Source organism: Dermochelys coriacea, chromosome 3 (assembly GCF_009764565.3).
Source record: "Dermochelys coriacea isolate rDerCor1 chromosome 3, rDerCor1.pri.v4, whole genome shotgun sequence".
Taxonomy (NCBI): Eukaryota; Metazoa; Chordata; order Testudines; family Dermochelyidae; genus Dermochelys; species Dermochelys coriacea.
In genome coordinates this window covers 183,047,678-183,065,837 of record NC_050070.1, presented here as the reverse complement: position 1 = coordinate 183,065,837, position 18,160 = coordinate 183,047,678, and the positions used below count along the sequence as shown (strand labels likewise).

At 43.1% G+C, this 18,160-nt stretch overlaps 1 protein-coding gene across 45 annotated transcripts in view; it reads right to left on the bottom strand.

The window, feature by feature from the left end:
* The window catches only part of NRXN1 (neurexin 1), a 1,286,326-nt gene that overhangs the window by 427,155 nt on the left and 841,011 nt on the right, over positions 1–18,160 (bottom strand). The gene's annotated exons all lie outside the window — the stretch shown is intronic.

Below are 18,160 nucleotides of genomic sequence, written 5' to 3'. Positions count from 1 at the left end.
AGACACTACAAAATCAGGTTGTAACCATCTTTCCTTAGCCAGATGGCTCATATTTTTCTAAAGCAAAATTCCCAATGACTTCAACTGGAGTTTTGCACAATTGAAGTATGCAGTACTTGGCTCTGTATGTTTCACTCTAAAATGCAGGGAAATGTTGGAGTATGACATTGCTCATATCAGCACTTAAACATTTCTAAAGACTAAACTCTTAGTCTTAAGGCATCCAGAAACAAAACTGAAAATAACAGTAATAAAAAACTGTAAAAACATTAAATAATTAATCTTCCTGATACCCATGTAAAGCAGATTTAGTATTATTGTTTGCTTTTTACAGATAGAAGCAGAAAACATATGATTGACTTACTCAAAGCCACACAGTGAGCCTGCTGTAAAACCTGCATTTGAACATCAATGAGCAACACCCTCAACGAGAGTGAATAGGTCTAGCTCTATTAAAGACAATGAACTTACATCCATTTTCACCAGCTGAGGATCTGATCTGGAAGTCCCTGGCTCTCTGGCTAAAGGACAATCATTCTGTATCTAAAAGGTAAATATTCACACATCACTGCAAAGCCAAATGGAGAGCATGGGCCTAATTCTCGTCTCACATCAGTTTTACACTAGTGTAAATCCACTGAGGTCAGTACACCATATTAAAACTAGTGTAATCTGCTTGAACCTCTGTTTGAGCACCACTCAGTGTGATAAAATCTCACATAATGCAAGCAATCTAACTTCTTACATTCAGAGGTACATCAGAGAACTCTTCTCTGGTGCAGATTATCTTACATGTGAGGAGTTAGAGGTTTGATCTTTGTGCAGTGCTTGACATTACTGCCTATAAACAATGTCATTTGGTTTATGTGATGGGATCGGGGTGGTGCTGGGGTGCCTTGTGGGGGCTATAGCCACCCAGAAAATTGCCTTAGCTCTGCCCTCCCGCATAGCAACTCCATAGCAGCTGCCACACTCCAGCCACCCAGCTCTGAAGGCAGAGCTGAGAGAGCAGCAGCTGATGACCAGGTGCCCACCTCTGAAGGCGGCAGTGCCAACATCAGCAGCATCTCAGGAGTAAACCCAGGTCCGGAGGAGGGTGCCCGAGAACAGTCCCTGGCCTGCGTTCCCAGCTGCCAGTTCCCCACAGCTTCCCAGACTGACCTGCTCCAGCCCTGGCTCCTGGACCCCACCCTCTGTGGTCTCTGCTCAACGAGGGGTCTGCCAACACCAGATAGGGTTGCCAACTTTCTAATTACACAAAACTGAACACCCTTGCCCAGCCTCTTCCCTGAGGCCCCACCCCTACCTCACCCCTTCTCCGAGGACTCACCCCTGCTCACTCCATCCCCCCTCCCTCTGTCACTCACTCTCCCCAACCCTCTCTCACTTTCACCAGGCTGGTCCAGGGGCTTGATGTGTGGGAGGAGGGTGAGGGCTCTGGCTGCGGGCTCTGGGATGGAGCCAGGGATGAGAGGTTTGCGGTGCGGGAGAAGGCTACAGGCTGGGGAAGGGTGCAGGGAGGTATGGGCTCTGGGCTGGGGGTGTGGGCTCCAGATGGGGCCAGAAATGAGGGGTTTGGCGTGTGGGAGAGGGCTCCAGACTGGGGCAGGGGGTTGAGGTATGGGGGGGAGGGTGCATGCTCCAGATGGGGGTGTGGAGTTTGGGGTGGGGCCAGGGATGAAGGATTTGGCGTGTAGGAGGGTGCTCAAGGTTGGGGCAGGTGGTTGGGGTGCGGGCGTGGTGCGGGCTCTGGCTGGGGGTGTGGGCTCTGGGGTGGGGCTGTGAATGAGCGTTTGGGGTGCAGGAGGGGGCTGGGAAAGGGGGTTGCAGTGTTGGGGGGTGCAGGATTGGGGGGGTGCAGGATTGGGGAGGGAGTTTGGGTATGGAAGGGTCTCCAGGCTGCGGCAGGGGCTTGGGAAGTGTGAGAGGATTCGGGGCGCGGGGTTTCAGCGTTGCTTACTGCAGCTCCCAAGAAGCAGCCGCTAGGTCCATGCAGCCCCTAGATGCATAGACGGCCGGGGAGGCTCCGCGCACTGCCCTCGTGCCCACAGGTGCCGCCCCCATAGCTCCCATAGCTCATGGTTCCCAGCCAATGGGAGCCGCGGTGCCGGCCTTTGGGGCAGGGGCAGCATGCAGAGCATCTCTGGCTGCCCATGCATCTAGAGGCTGCAGGGACCTGGCAGCTGCTTCTGGGAGTCGCATGGAGCTAGGGCAGCCAGGGAGCCTGCCTTAGCCCTGGACTCCTGTTGCACACTGACCAGACTTTTAATGGCCCCGGCAGCAGTGCTAACCATAGCCACCAGGGTCCCTTTTCAATGGGATATTCCAGTCGAAAACCAGATGCCTGGCAACCCTAGCCCTGGAGCCAGGTCCACCCACCTTGGCAGCTATTACCGTCTGTGAGCAGTCAAAGGACAGCGGGAAACTGAAGAGCAGCTGCAGCCCCAGTCAGGGGGAGGTTTCGGGAAAGGGGGTGGAGAGGAGGAGGCAGGACTGGAACTTAGGAGGAGCAAGGGACAGGGTCATAGAGAGGGGCATGGCCTACCTCAGCGCCCCCACTGGGAAGAGGCTGGCACTGCCCCGATGGGATACAGTTTGCCTTGTAGCCACAATTCCAGTTTTTTTCTTAATAGAGACCAGTTACTCTGTCTTATAAGGTATAGTGTTTTCTAGTAATGGACCTAAATTTTAGATGCCAGTGATCCAGATTTAATGGGTAGTACCTACACAACTATACAGTGTGTGCCTATTTAGGGACCAGGTTAGTCTGGCTTCTAAAATAAGATGATCCATCATACTACCCACATAACCATGCCATAGAGTAGTGGTTCTCAAATTTTTGTACTGGTGACCGCTTTTTCACATAGCAAGCCTTTGAGTACGATCCCCCTTATAAATTAAGAACAGTTTTTTATATATTTAGCACCATTATAAAAGCTGGAGTCAAAGTAGGGTTTGGGGTGGAGGCTGACAGCTCACAATCCCCCGTGTAACAATTTAATGACCCCCAGGCAGGTCCTGACCCAAGTTTGAGAGCCCCTGCCTAGAGCCAGTGTCCAATAGTATGATAATCTGTGTACATTCAGGTCAGAACTAAGACTAATCTACTGACCAAAGTCTAGCACTTTGAATCAGCAACACTCTTAAATCTAGCACCAGATGAGAGACTAGCGATTAGTACAACTCTGACAATGCACAGCAGGAGTGTGGATCTGAGAAATTCCTCACAGCCAAATCTGCAACAAACTTGGTTTCCATTTCTTAAGATACCATCAAATAAAACCAGAGATCACTGAGAAATTGGGAACTGCTTTACTCTTACCAGAATTTAATATAACTGAACAGATAATTAAAAAGGTAAATGCTCAACAATGTTATATCTGTTGCTGATTGACTGCAAAAGACAAACACAGATACAATAGGAATCTGATTTAGAATTAAGACAGAATGACAAAACATGGCAATATATTGACCCCTTTAAAAGAGCTATCTATAAACATTAGATATACACCAATACATTTTAATTACTATGCCTTTATCACATATATTTAACTCCAAGACAATTAAGTAAAATAAATCCAGAACATTTAGTTGGATGTCTCTGCTGAAATCTAAGAGAAAGGTGTCTTTTTAATATACTTTTAAGTACTTGCCCAAGAATTAGTGGTTTCTGATAAAGAGGTAATGAAACTGTTTCTAAGTTAATGGGAGGTGCTGTCCTTCATCTGTGTTTCTTAGGGAACATATCACTGCTAAATCTTAATTCTTTCCCTGAGAAAATAGGCAGAAGCAATGTAACTATAGCAAGAAGAAAAATAGCTCTAATATGAAGAGATCTAAAAATACCTTTACTTAAAAATTGGATTAGAGGAATGACAGATTGCGCCACACTGGGGAAAATGTCTGTACCATTAATCAAAAAATTCTGGAATTTGATAAAATGTGGGGGGTCCTTTCATAAACACACTTAAGAGAATATGATATAATAAATTGAGCCTACAGGCATGCGCTAAATAAATATTTATGAAATTAGTAAGATTTGCAGATAATATTTGCTCCTCAAAGAGTTGAGGATGGATCTTTGTTCCCTTTATTTAATTGTGGTTCGGTCCTATATTGTTTTTATTTATTATTTGCTTTTATTACATTCTTTTAAAAATGTATACCATATGTGAGAAAAAAGCATTCTAAAAATATTTAACCCTCCGAAACTTCAACCCAAATTCTGCCGTTACATCTATGCTACCCTACTAAAGTCACAGGGGTTGCATCAATATAACTGACAGCAAAATTTGGCCCTATACCTCAAAAAGTTGTACTAGAAAATCTCCTAAACAGAAGCTCTACATTAGTCAAGAGTAAAGCTCCCTAATTGCTCAGTGTTTGATCCACGGCAAGAATAAAACTGAAATCAATGGGATCTGGATTAAGTCTTATCTCCCAAAAGCCTGTCACCAGTGCTCAGCCACTGTAGAGGGAAGGAATCCTCTCCCAGACAGTGAGGTGTCTCTTCCATAGGAAGGATTGGAGTGGCCTCAACATCATTGCGCCCTGAAGGGAAACACTTGAGTTCAAGTCACAATCTCCAGCTCCACTCTCTGTCCACCCTAGCAGAAGCACAGCACCTATCTGTTTACTCCAGTGTGGTGTGACAGAAGATTTTAGTTTGACAATAATAGTTTACTAATTTTACACAGCTACTGAGATTCATCCTCCAGGGCACTGTCAGCAGCAGAAGATGACTGTTTTCTTGTGCTCTCCTGTCTGTCTGTTCTATTTACTAACAAATTTATTAGAGCATAAGCTTTCGTGAGCTACAGCTCACTTCATCGGATGCATTTGGTGGAAAAAACAGAGGAGAGATTTATATACACACACACAGAGAACATGAAACAATGGGTTTATCATACACACTGTAAGGAGAGTGATCACTTAAGATAAGAGAATCAAAGTGTGTTTTGTAAATGGCTTGTCTAGTTTTTGTAAAGTCCAGCCACGAGGAAGTTTGTGTGGAAGGTTGGTTCTTTATGAGAGTATCCAGTTTTGAGAGCTCATTCTTAATCTTTCCCTGTTTGCTGTAGAGGATGTTGATCAGGTGGTTCCGCAGTTTCCTTGAGAGTGTGTGGCACAAGCTGTCAGCATAGTCCGAAAGGACTGAAGGTAAAAAATCCATTACACCACTTTCTACAAGCCATTACCCTCTGATCCCACTGAGAGTTACCATAAGAAACTACAGCATTTGCTCAAGAAACTCCCTGAAAAAGCACAAGAACAAATCCGCACAGACACACCCCTGGAGCCCCGACCTGGGGTATTCTATCTGCTACCCAAGATCCATAAACCTGGACAATCTACATACCACACAGACTATGCTGACAGCTTGTGCCACACACTCTCAAGGAAACTGCGGAACCACCTGATCAACATCCTCTACAGCAAACAGGGAAAGATTAAGAATGAGCTCTCAAAACTGGATACTCTCATAAAGAACCAACCTTCCACACAAACTTCCTCGTGGCTGGACTTTACAAAAACTAGACAAGCCATTTACAAAACACACTTTGATTCTCTTATCTTAAGTGATCACTCTCCTTACAGTGTGTATGATAAACCCATTGTTTCATGTTCTCTGTGTGTGTGTATATAAATCTCTCCTCTGTTTTTTCCACCAAATGCATCCGATGAAGTGAGCTGTAGCTCACGAAAGCTTATGCTCTAATAAATTTGTTAGTCTCTAAGGTGCCACAAGTACTCCTTTTCTTTTTGCGAATACAGACTAACACGGCTGCTACTCTGAAACCTGTTCTATTTACCTGTTTCTCATCTTTTACTTAGGACACGTCTACCCTGCCCCATAGTTCAGACTATGGGGGTGTGAATAGCAGGGTGAAACAAAGTGCTGCACACTCCCCCAGGTAGCATGAACTTAAAGCTTTGTAGTTCTAACTATTATAAGTCCTGTTTGAAGAGGCCTATGTGCCTACAGTGTCCTGAAGACAGTGCAGACATGTCCTTAAGTAGGATGAGATTAAAAGAAATAAACTGTCAGAGCCAGGGATCAAATGTTTGAAGATCAAGCAAAGGTTAAGGCTGACCTTAGCAGCAATAACTTGTGCTCTTCACATGCAAGTCATGCAAAAATCACTGCAGGCCACAGGGCTGAGTTTTAGAGAATTGTTGTAGCCATACCCAGTATTCTGGATAATTAATTACCTAGGTCATCACCATAGTAGATTGTGAACAATCCTAAAGCCAGGGAAAAGAAAAATCCCAGTGCCATCACCATCTAAAATCAATGACCCAAAGCAAACAGCCATATCAAACAATATGACTTCATTGCATGAAATACTTACTCCATTCACATCTACACATGGAAAAAAGGGAAATACAAAATATACTGACTATGAGACACAAACCCACATAGCGACTTCAGTACAGACTCGTTTATACACAAATGATGGAAATCAAGCTGTCACGACCGCGTGTTAATGGACCGCGGGTTAAGAGGGCCATGCTGAAATATCTTAAGATATCTACAGTATATATACATGTACAATTATCTAGGATTACATATGTATTCTCAGCATCCCAAATACTGCAGGCCTATCTGTTAACGGTGCTTTCCAAGAATATAAATTCAAATGTGTAATCTAATAAAAACATTATTACTACTACACAGGGGTGAAAGTAACTCAGGACACTTACCGGTATGGGGCGGGGGAGACTATGGCCCCTGGAAGGGGCGGGGCCTCGAGCAGAAGGGGCGGGGCCAGGGGTCAGCATCCCCCAGACAGCCCTTCCAGGCTGCCTGGTCTGCGCCACCCGGGGTTCCTGTGACAAATTAAAGGGCCCAGGGCTCTGGACGCCGCTGCTGTGGTAGCAGCGTCCAGAGCCCCGGGACCTTTTAAATCGCCGCCACCAGGGCAGCTGCTCCTTTTGCCCCCCGCCCTGCCTGTCGGCAGCCAAGCAGGGCAAAAGGGGCAGGGACCTTAAAGCACTGCTAGATCCTTCATCATGGCAGCGCTTTAATGTTGCTGCCCCCCCCCAAGTCGGCAGCCCAGTGCTGCCGTGGCAGTGTTTTAACATTGCTGCCCCTTCCCCCACATTGGCGGTAAAGACGTACAACACATTTCAGCTCCACACTTCCTGTTGATTTCTATGTCAGTGGGTTAGTGAGCAAATCTGTAGTGCTACATAGCAAGTTCCTGTACCGCGTGTTAACGAGTCTCGCATGTTAAATAGGTAGCACTGGGAGGCATGGTGCTACCGTGCGTTAAGCAGATTCGCACATAAATGGGTCTCTACTGTAAATATATACACAACAGCACAATGGCAAACAGTGTCAGCAAAAACTCTCTGGTGGCAGAACCATGATGTGGATCCACCAATTTGAATCTAGGCTCAATATATCATGATTGCACCTCTCAAATAATAGACATCAGACAATGTGTAGAATGACAGGTTTCAGAGTAGCAGCCGTGTTAGTCTGTATTCGCAAAAAGAAAAGGAGTACTTGTGGCACCTTAGAGACTAACAAATTTATTAGAGCATAAGCTTTCGTGAGCTACAGCTCACTTCATCGGATGCATTTGGTGGAAAAAACAGAGGAGAGATTTATATACACACACACAGAGAACATGAAACAATGGGTTTATCATACACACTGTAAGGAGAGTGATCACTTAAGATAAGCCATCACCCACAGCAGGGGGGGGAAAGGAGGAAAACCTTCCATGGTGACAAGCAGGTAGGCTAATTCCAGCAGTTAACAAGAATATCAGAGGAACAGTGGGGGGTGGGGTGGGGGGGAGAAATACCATGGGGAAATAGTTTTACTTTGTGTAATGACTCATCCATTCCCAGTCTCTATTCAAGCCTAAGTTAATTGTATCCAGTTTGCAAATTAATTCCAATTCAGCAGTCTCTCGTTGGAGTCTGTTTTTGAAGCTTTTTTGTTGAAGTATAGCCACTCTTAGGTCTGTGATCGAGTGACCAGAGAGATTGAAGTGTTCTCCAACTGGTTTTTGAATGTTATAATTCTTGACGTCTGATTTGTGTCCATTCATTCTTTTACGTAGAGACTGTCCAGTTTGGCCAATGTACATGGCAGAGGGGCATTGCTGGCACATGATGGCATATATCACATTGGTAGATGCGCAGGTGAACGAGCCTCTGATAGTTCCATCCCACCATCAACCTCAGCCTGGACCAGTCCACACAAGAGATCCACTTCCTGGACACTACGGTGCTAATAAGCGATGGTCACATAAACACCACCCTATATCGGAAACCTACTGACCGCTATTCCTACCTACATGCCTCTAGCTTTCATCCAGATCATACCACTCGATCCATTGTCTACAGCCAAGCGCTACGATATAACCGCATTTGCTCCAACCCCTCAGACAGAGACAAACACCTACAAGATCTCTATCATGCATTCCTACAACTACAATACCCACCTGCTGAAGTGAAGAAACAGATTGACAGAGCCAGAAGAGTACCCAGAAGTCACCTACTACAGGACAGGCCCAACAAAGAAAACAACAGAACGCCACTAGCCATCACCTTCAGCCCCCAACTAAAACCTCTCCAACGCATCATCAAGGATCTACAACCTATCCTGAAGGACGAGCCATCGCTCTCTCAGATCTTGGGAGATAGACCAGTCCTTGCTTACAGACAGCCCCCCAATCTGAAGCAAATACTCACCAGCAACCACACACCACACAACAGAACCACTAACCCAGGAACCTATCCTTGCAACAAAGCCCGTTGCCAACTCTGTCCACATATCTATTCAGGGGATACCATCATAGGGCCTAATCACATCAGCCACACTATCAGAGGCTCGTTCACCTGCGCATCTACCAATGTGATATATGCCATCATGTGCCAGCAATGCCCCTCTGCCATGTACATTGGCCAAACTGGACAGTCTCTACGTAAAAGAATGAATGGACACAAATCAGACGTCAAGAATTATAACATTCAAAAACCAGTTGGAGAACACTTCAATCTCTCTGGTCACTCGATCACAGACCTAAGAGTGGCTATACTTCAACAAAAAAGCTTCAAAAACAGACTCCAACGAGAGACTGCTGAATTGGAATTAATTTGCAAACTGGATACAATTAACTTAGGCTTGAATAGAGACTGGGAATGGATGAGTCATTACACAAAGTAAAACTATTTCCCCATGGTATTTCTCCCCCCCACCCCACCCCCCACTGTTCCTCTGATATTCTTGTTAACTGCTGGAATTAGCCTACCTGCTTGTCACCATGGAAGGTTTTCCTCCTTTCCCCCCCCTGCTGTGGGTGATGGCTTATCTTAAGGGATCACTCTCCTTACAGTGTGTATGATAAACCCATTGTTTCATGTTCTCTGTGTGTGTGTATATAAATCTCTCCTCTGTTTTTTCCACCAAATGCATCCGATGAAGTGAGCTGTAGCTCACGAAAGCTTATGCTCTAATAAATTTGTTAGTCTCTAAGGTGCCACAAGTACTCCTTTTCTTAATGTGTAGAATGTGTCCTGAGATTCAAGAAGACTATGACAGACTATGACACTAATGACACATCTTTATGACCTTTTGAAAACTTGAGTTTGCAAAGATTTTCCATTGGTAGAAAGATGGGTATGTGTAACTTGTGAAGGCCAGGAAGAATTCTTTTGTTCCTTTACTATACACAAAGGGTAGTATTTGATATCCTTTTTACAGCAAGATATATGCCCTTATTCAGAAATAATACAGATGGACACCAACACAAACCATTGGGAAGGCATAATATGGGAAAAGGTACAAACTAACATGGGAGGAGGAGCCCTTATTTTTACTGTAAGCACTTTTTTTTGGTATACAATGATATTATCTTGCTGCTTGAGCAATTCTCCAGTTATCTATATGTATCATCCTTTCTCACAGTTCAATTCTGCTAATTCCACACAACTCACATGCTGAAAGGGAGGGAGAATGGTGTTTGTACAGCGCTTAGCAAAACAGAGTGCTTACCCAGGGTTGGGTCTCCTAAACCCTACCACAATGCAAGTAAATGACAACAATAAAATGGGACTCAAGAGATCTTTGTATAATTCCTGCCTCTGTCACAGACTCCCTCTGTGATTTTAGGGTTAGATTGTGCAACATTCATGTTGATAAACAGTTACTCTGTTTAATGGGACTGTATGTGTGTGTAACCACTGTCAAGATTCCTTCCCCACTCTGAACTCTAGGGTACAGATGTGGGGACCTGCATGAAAGACCTCCTTAACTTATTCTTACCAGTTTAGGTTAAAAACTTCCCCAAAGTACAAACTTTGCCTTATCCTTGAACCGTATGCTGCCACCACCAAGCATTTTAAACAAAGAACCGGGAAAGAGACCATGTCATAAAAATAAAGGGAAGGGTAAACACCTTTAAAATCCCTCCTGGCCAGAGGAAAAACCCTTTCACCTGTAAAAGGTTAAGAAGCTAGGATAACCTCGCTGGCACCTGACCACAATGACCAATGAGGAGACAAGATACTTTCAAAGCTGGAAACAAAGGGTCTCTGTCTGTCTGGGTGATGCTTTTGCTGGGGACAGAACAGGAATGCATTCCTAGAATTTAGTAAGTAATCTAGCCAGATATGCGTTAGATTATGATTTCTTTAAATGGCTGAGAAAATTAAGCTGTGCTGAATAGAATGGATATTCCTGTCTTTGTGTCTTTTTTGTAACTTAAGGTTTTGCCTAGAGGGATTCTCTATGTTTTGAATCTAATGACCCTGTAAGGAATTTAGTATCCTGATTTTACAGAGGTGTTTCTTTTTACCTTTTCTTCTATTAAAATTCTTCTTGTAAGAAACTGAATGCTTTTTTCATTGTTCTTAAGATCCAAGGGTTTGGGTCTGTGGTCATCTATGCAAATTGGTCAGGATTTTTATCAAGCCTTCCCCAGGCAGGGGGGTGCAAGGTTTTGGTGAGGATTTTTGGGGAAAAGACGTTTCCAAACAACGCTTTCCCAGTAAACCCGGCTAAACGTTTGGTGGTGGCAGTGGAAGTCCAAGGGCAAAGGGTAACATAGTTTGTATCTTGGGGAAGTTTTAACCTAAGCTGGTACAAATAAGCTTAGGAGGTTTTCATGCAGGTCCCCACATCTGTACCCTAGAGTTCAGAGTGGGGAAGGAACCTTGAAAGACCACTTGGAGATGTCTTCCCCCAAAATATCCCCCCCCAAGCCCTACTTCCCGTTTCCTGGGGAAGGTTTGATAATAATCCTCATCAATTTGTACAGGTGAACACAGACCCAAACTCTTGGATCTTAGGAACAATAAAAAAAAGCATTCAATTTCTTACAAGAAGAATTTTAATATAAGAAAAGGTAAAAAGAATCACCTCTGTAAAATCAGGATGGTAAATACCTTACAGGGTAATTAGATTCAAAACACAGAGAATCCCTCTAGGCAAAACCTTAAGTTACAAAAAGACACAAAAACAGGAATATACATTCCCTCCAGCGCAGCTTATTTTACCAGCCATTAAACAAAAGAAAATCTAACACATTTTCTAGCTGATTACTCACTAACTTAACAGGAGTTGGAAGGCTGAATTCCTGATCTGTTCCCGGCAAAAGCATCACACAGACAGAAAGAACCCTTTGTTTCCCCCCTACTCCAGATTTGAAAGTAGCTTGTCCCCTCATTGGTCATTTTGGGTTAGGTGCCAGTGAGGTTACCTTAGCTTCTTAACCCTTTACAAGTGAAAGGGTTTTGCCTCTTGCCAGGAGGGATTTTATAGCACTGTATATGGAAAGGTGGTTACCCTTCCCTTTATATTTATGACAACCACTAAAAAACTTAATTAAAGGTTGCACAATCTAGTCCTTAACTTCTCCAGCCTATATTCTCTGCTTTGCTGAGTTTCTGTTTGATACAGCTGTTAGAGAAGGGGATGTCAGGGAGTTGGTTATGGCTCCCTGATCCTCAGAGAAGATCTACATAACCCTGAGCCATGGCTTAGGCTAGAGTAGCCTGGAGTCTGCACTAACTTACACCAGCTGAATATAACACGTTATGGCATGTTCTGGCAATGCCCCAGGCATAACTATTACACCATGGCCAAGTGGGAGAGTGGCACAGAGGGAATTCTCAGCTGACGAGTTAAGCAGCTTTCTGACTCTTTTGATCCATTCCAGAAGGAACACCAGTGAGAATTTGATCCTCAGTTTCCAACTGTAAAATAGGGATAATACTTCCTTGGAAGGGCCTTGTGAGGATAGATGTATCAATATATGCTCAGATACTACAGTACCATATACGAATACAGGTAGAATCAAGGAAGAAAATATCTATGAAAGGCCAGTGGTTTGGGGCATGCAGCTTAGTTTTGTTTTAACACAGACATTTGGAAACATTGTTTTTTGGCAGCACTGTACTGATCACATCTGAAATGTATACAGAGCATTACTTAGCTACAATGAATATTCTTCCTCCTCCCTTCTTAATTATAGTGTAGCAATGAATTGGTACTAGAAATCAACATCACACACAAGCTATTATTTGCATATGTGACTCCACTCCTATGTCAAACATAATCTTTACTTGTACTTCCATCTATGAATATCCATAAGTTTGTAAAATGGGAAAAGGGGAAGGTAAGTACCAAGCAGCCATCAGAGATTAAAGGCACCATATAAACAGGAAATACTTACAAAAGCCTAAATCACTCTTATTTGCTCAATTACATCTATGTTAATGAGCCGTGTGTTATGTGTGCATTTCTTTAACAGAGATTATATGATCACAGTGGGTGAAATTCACCTCTATGGAAAGAGCTAGCTGAAAGCATATGCGTCAACTCAGTATACCTACTCTGAGGTCTTATGAGGGGCATCAGCTCACCCTATGAGAACACTTTTTACTGCAGTAAAGATGAAGGGTCTCATTCTCCTCACACTCACTCCATTTTTATACCTGTGTAACTCCACGGACATCAACAGAGTTAGACCTGATTTACACCAGTGGACAATCAGATCACACATTTAAAATAATTGTCCTAAAATAACTGAAATAGATAAAACATTTCTCTGTCTCTTTTTCTGATGACATCAACCTCTTTGTGTTTAACTATACCCTGTTTTACAAAGCCTTTTGCACTAAAAAGTTAGAATCTTACTTTAAAATGGTACTGTTTTTTCTGTTGTAAAACAGATTTTGCTATAAATCTTTTTTCATGAACTTCTTCAAAGTGCTGTAGCAGTTTATCAAGTAGATTTTACTAGGTTCTGTTATGTCAGACAGCAGCAGCTAAAGCTGTCAAATTGTGCTGAGCAAACAGAAGCAAACTTTATGGCCTACAGAAAAAGAATAAAAAGATTATTGTTTCAGGAGTTAAAAATCAACATCATAAAAATGATCTGGCTTCAAACCTAGGTGAATGATGGCTTTTTTATTATAACATGTTTTGGAAACCAGAGAACAGCAGCAGCTGTTTGAATGCTATTTTAAGAATTATCATTGTGAAATCTATTATTTCAGATCAAAAATTAAAGCTAGGGTTTTACTCTGCTGCATTTTGAAATAGTAATATAACTGTAACCATTTGGGCATTAAAATTTCCCTCCTCCCCCAGTTAATCATTAAAAACGTTTGTGCGCATTTTAGTTTTGGAAGAACACAGATTTAATCTAAAATATACATCTTCAGGCCTTGACAATGCACACATGTACTCACATGAGTAACCTTGTACATGTGAGTAGTCACGTTTACTTGCATGCAGAAATGTTTGAAGAATGGGGATTTAAGGGCCAAATTCTGATACCACTTCAATCGTAATCTTAATCTCATTGAAATCAGCAGCAAAACTTCCACCAATTTCAATGGGAGCAGATTTGGGCCTTTTCCTTGCTGCAATCCTAGTAATGGCAGTAAGGAAGCACTGGTGTAAATGAGTAGCAGCATTCTGGCCCATACAACTTAATCTATAATCAATTCTATGCACAGTTACAAATGGAAAATGTAGTACATATAATATTTTTAAACCTGTTTTATTTTTTCAATTTTAAAAGGCACTGAAACCCTACATTTCACATTCTTTCAAACAATATTATTTATTATTTTAAAAATTAAATTCCCTAAACATTAAAGTAAATCTGAACTTTTTTCCAGTTTATCTCACTTTGCTTACTGACTTTTCACACCCCTTAAAATGTTTTACTTATTCTCATATGTTCTACCATTCATATTTAACACTGATATTAATATCCTATTATATACAGAAGGGAGCCCCACTTAAGATAAAAGATATTCTGTGACCTGAAAAAACATCAGAAATGTTGAGGGGTAATTTGGCACATTAGTCCTTATAGAAAGGTCCCATAGAATTTACATAGAAAATAATGACTATCCTATAACTGTTTTAATCCATGGTATAGCGTTTCATACAGGATTACATCCCTGGTACAAAAACCTATAGGATAATCAAAACCACTTATAGAAAAGAAATGATTCTCTGTTAAATGTTATGCCTTCGATTCTCCACTGGGGTCTGGGCACTTGGAGCACAAAACAGACCTAAAGCCTGAATGGATGACTGCAAGAGGAACATTCCAGCATAGGGGGGTCCTACACTAGCACAGCTTCCTACAACACCTCCTCGCTGGCTGCCAGCCTTGGGGCCATGACCATGGGAAGAAAAAGTTCCCTGTGCCCTGCTGACCTGGCTGCCTTAGGGCCATTAGCAACCAGCACAAATTAATGCATCACTAAGGCAGTTCTAATTTACGGCAGAAAGCCATCCTAGTGCATCACACAGCACAGTGCTGCTTAAAGTCATTTTCACCCCAGCCTCCAAAACTGTGCTGTGAACTCCTTGGCCATAGACAATGATTTGGGCTTATGTGTTTTTAGAACAATTTCTATAGTACTCTACTGACTTTATCCCTATTCCTTTAGTACTGGATATCTATTTAAAGCAAGATTCAGTACCAGACCCCCTGAAATATTTTTTAAAAATCCAGTAAATTACATAATTCAATACCCCACATTGTATTGCTCATTCCATTGTCAGTGGGTTTGACCCTGCAGTCCTTAAGTCTCACAACAGTCCCACTGAAGTCAATGGTACTGAAGTCAAAGCTGCTTGAGTAAGTCTGGCAGAATCTTGCACATTTATTATCTAATTTTGAGATCCTGAGTGGGCTAGAGATTTAGGGTGAACTTCATCCTTGTACAGAGGGCCAGCATGAGGTTCAAGCACCAGTTTTAAGTTCCTCCTAAGCCCAATTTTGACACCATAAGTGATACATGGGATCATGCTGACTTTGTGTTGGAAGCATTTCACCCTGGAAGCATGTAAAATCAGTTCCCATGTTTACATAAATATTGTAATGCCATTATCAGGGCCAGATTTACACCTTATGTGCCTGTAGGCACAGCATTTTCAGTGCCCCTCCCCCTGCCTACAGCTGACTCTGCACCAATATGAACCTGAAACTTATTTCATATTGTATCAAATCTGTGCCAGACACAATATCCTCCCTGCAGCAGCCCCTCAAAGCAGCACTGCCCACCCCAGCCCCCCATCTCTGGGCAGAGCAGCCCAAGGGCAGCGGGGGCAGCCAGGGAACAGCCTCCATGGAAAGGCATGATACCCTCCACCATGAGAGGCACTCCCAGCCTGACCTGGATGCATCCCACCCACCCCAGGCAAGGTGCAAGGGAGGGACGGTAACTCTCCACATGGCAAATGGTCCCTGGTGTCTTCTGTTCCTCCCACAGTCTGGCGTGGCAACCACTCTCCAGCTCTGCCATGCAGGGCACTAGCCACGCCCCTCCCTTTCCATCCCTGGCACAGGGCACAGGCAGTGCGGCGGCCAAGATTCAGAAGGGGCTGGGACACTCCCAGCACCTTCAGCAGCCGCCCCACCCAGTTGTGGCTCACAGTGCCCTACGTGGGCTGACTCGGACTCTCACACTGCACCAGCCCCACACACTAGGTGGCCACCAACCCGTGCCAGGAGCCCACTTTTAACTTTTAGGGACGCCTAAAACTCTGGTGCCCTAGGCACATGCCTACTGTGACTAATTGGAAATTTTAGGTCTGGGATGGCCTATTCAACTACAGTGGGCCACTCAGTTAAGGTCTGTGTGATGGAAAATATAAAAGAGAAAATTAGTGAGTGAGTGATGATAGTGAGAAGAGGGACTCATAGTCTTCTACTTCTTAAATGTTTAGTATTAGGGTTTCCTCCTTGCAAAATTAAGGGTCTAGTGCTCCCATGCTCTTCTTCGGGAACACTGCACTTTCAAGATCTTAAATAAGACCATTTATTTAAACTAAGAGTAATGTATTTCCCCTAAATCTGAGAGTTCATTTTTTTCCCAGAATGTTTTTAATTCCAAATTCCTGATTTGTGAAATAAGGCAAACAGACCAATTGATTACATCAACCTGGTATCTCCAAACACCTCTATTTGCTCTATTATTTGCATTATTTTATTCTCTAATTTAAGGGTAGATTGTTTTGGGGAAAGAAAAGATACCTCCCATGCAGCAGATATGAGAGGCATGGTATCTGATGCAGGCACAATAGACCTGACCATGCAAACACTGAAGTTAATGGGAATTTTGTCACTGACTACAGAAGGAAGCAGTATTGGGTCCACTCTCTCTGGGAACACAGGAAGAACACATGTAGCAAGAGCCTCTTCTCTACCCGGTGGTTTCCCCATGCCTGTTTATCTCTGCTAGCCAGTGCAAAAGAATCAGTGTAGATGGCCATTTCTCTCACCACCCTCGATGGGATTTCTAGCACTGCTATTGGTGCTAGCATCCACCTATTCTTGTGAGCCAGGAATGCAAGTTCACCTGGTTTGATGGAAGGGAAAAGCACCTGATGGTTGGTCTGCTCAGCAATCGAAAGATGTGATTGAGGCACGTGTAGTCATACCTGAGCTAACTTTGATCTAAGACTAAGTGTACCCTGCAGATAGAAGGTGTACTTCCTATCTTGTGTAGATGTACATGTGCTAGCTCTGTTCAAGCTAGCAAGCTAAAAATAGCAGTGAGTCTATTTAAGTGGGGGCTTGTACGAGGGGTAAACAGTGATGTGGCAAAATTTCCGGATAATACACAACTACACAAGATAGTTAAGTCCAAAGCAGACTGTGAAGAGTTACAAAGGGATCTCACAAAACTGGGTGACTGGGCAACAAAAGGGCAGATGAAATTCAATGTTGATAAATGCAAACTAATGCACATTGGAAAACATAATCCCAACTACACTTACAAAATGATGGGGTCTAAATTAGTTGTTAACACTCAAGAAAGAGATCTTGGAGCCATTGTAGATAGCTCTCCATAAACATCCACTCAGTGTGCAGCAGCAGCAGTCAAAAAAGCTAACAGAATGATGGGAATCATTAGGAAAGGGATGGATAATAAGACAGAAAATATCACAATGTCACTATATAAATTCTTGGTACTCCTACACCTTGAATATTGCGTGTAGATGTAGTCACCATGTCTCAAAAAATATATTAGAAATGCAAATGGTACAGAGAAGGGCAACAAAAATGATTATGAGTATGGAACAGCTTCCATGTGAGGAGAGATTAAGAACACTGTTCACCTTGGAAAACAGATGACTAAGGGAGGATATGATAGAGGTCTATAAAATCATGACTGGTGTGGAGAAAGTGAATAAGAAAGTATTATTTACTCCTTCTCATAACACAAGAAGTAGGGATCATCAAATGAAATTAATAGGCAGCAGATTTAAAACAAACAAAAGGAAGTATTTCTTCACACAATGCACAGTCAACCTATGGAACTCTTTGCCAGGGGATGTTGTGAAGTCCAAGACTATGACAGGGTCCAAAGAAGAACTAGATAAATTCATAGAGGATAGGTCCATCAATGGCTATTAGCTAGTTATGGGCAGGGATGCAAAGCCATGCTCTGAAGTGTCCGTAGTCTGTTTGCCAGAAGCTGGGAATGGGTGACGGGATGGATCACTTAATGATTACCTGCTCTGTTCATTCCCTCTGAAGCACCTGACATTGTCATTGTCGTAAGACAGGATACTGGGCAAGCTGGACCTCTGTTTTGACCCAGTATGGCTATTCTTATGTTATGTTCTGATTACAAGCCTGTCTGATATCATAGGTATCATACT